We start from the raw sequence: 1,647 nt of genomic DNA, 5'->3' as shown, positions 1-1,647 counted from the left end.
CTCTTTTTATTGTCTGTATTGATTGTGTCAATTGTTATTTTCTACTTTGTTGTTCTGTAGCTTACAGACATAGTTAAAGGGATAGTGCATCCAAAAATGAAAGTTCAGCCATTATCTACTCACCCATATGCCGACGGAGGCCCTGGTGAAGTTTTAGTGTCCTCACATCCATTCTACCGTTTTTTTTACCCGTTAAAGGGGTTTTTTTGGGGGAGTTTTTCCTTATCCGCTGCGAGGGTCATAAGGACAGAGGGATGTTGTATGCTGTAAAGCCCTGTGAGGCAAATTGTGATTTGTGATATTGGGCTTTATAAATAAAATTGATTGACTGATCCCTTGCGGAGATCGGCGGGGGGAGCAGCTAGCACACCTAATGGCTGATGGCGCCCCAGACTAACGTCCAAGAACACAAAATTGAATCCACAAAGTATCTCCATACTGCTCATCTGTAGTGATCCCAGTGTCCTGAAGCCCGGACATAAAAAGTTGTTTCGAAAAACATCATATGAACTCTGTTTTTAGCCTCCTTGTAGCCTGTAGCTCTGACTGCTTCTCTGTGCTCCGCGCTCATGTGTGCGCGCTTGCGCGAGACCAACGAAAGCATGAGCTTTGCTCACCTGTGTTTACATCATGTGACACGTGCACCGCACGGGGAGACAACGGTAACCACAGAGCTAAAAGATAATTTGCACCACAGTATTTTAGCAAAGGACAGCCCAACATGTCTGAAGACTTTGAAATTGAGGAGGAACAGCATTTCTTTGTTGAGCCGTATTTGTTTGAGCCCGAGTATACGGACGGAACTCAGGCTACTGGACGAAACAGCCGCCGCAGCTCATGAGCCTCAGCCAGCCGCAGACTACCGGAGTCGAGCACTGGAAACCTGGTGGTGTAGTTGTTTCAAATGTAAAGCAATACCAATGGATGAGGAAAGTCTTTGCTGCTCAGACTGGGAATTGGCGATGCCTGCACTACTGAACATCAGTACTGACAAGACTGCTGCTCTTCAGAGACCGTGCATCACCAATCACCCTGAGCGCGCACACGTGAGCACGGAGCACAGAGAAGCAGTCAGAGCTACAGGCTACAGTGAGGCTAAAAACAGAGTTCATATGACGTTTTTAGAAACAACTTTTTATGTCGGGGCTGCAGCACACTTGGATCACTACAGATGAGCAGTATGGAGATACTTTGTGGATTCAATTATGTGTTCTTAGACGTTAGTCTGGGGTGCCGTCTGCCATTAGGTGTGCTAGCCGCTCCCCCCGCTGATCTCCACAAGGGATGTGAGGACTCTAAAACTTCACCTGAGCCTCCGTCGGCATATGGGTGAATAGATAATGGCTGAATTTTCATTTTTGGGTGCACTATCCCTTTAATACTGTTCTAAGTCCACTTATGAATCCATGGATCAAAGATTTGTGGCAGTGTTTTAATGAATAAAAATACATTCAATCTTCATTTTCATATTGTATTTATATTTCACATACAGCACCTGTTAACAGGAAATATCTGCTCTGCGGAATATGTTGTGGCTCCATCAAAAATAGACAAGGGGTGTATTTTAGGTCCCTGAAATGTGCTGCAGCGCATCTGCTGAAATTAGAGTTGCTGCCATCAGCTTGGGCGGCTCACTGACGATGATCT

Source organism: Epinephelus lanceolatus, chromosome 5, assembly GCF_041903045.1.
Source record: "Epinephelus lanceolatus isolate andai-2023 chromosome 5, ASM4190304v1, whole genome shotgun sequence".
Lineage (NCBI taxonomy): Eukaryota > Metazoa > Chordata > Actinopteri > Perciformes > Serranidae > Epinephelus > Epinephelus lanceolatus.
The sequence above is the reverse complement of the archived record's forward strand: the minus strand, read 5'-3'. Positions refer to the sequence as shown.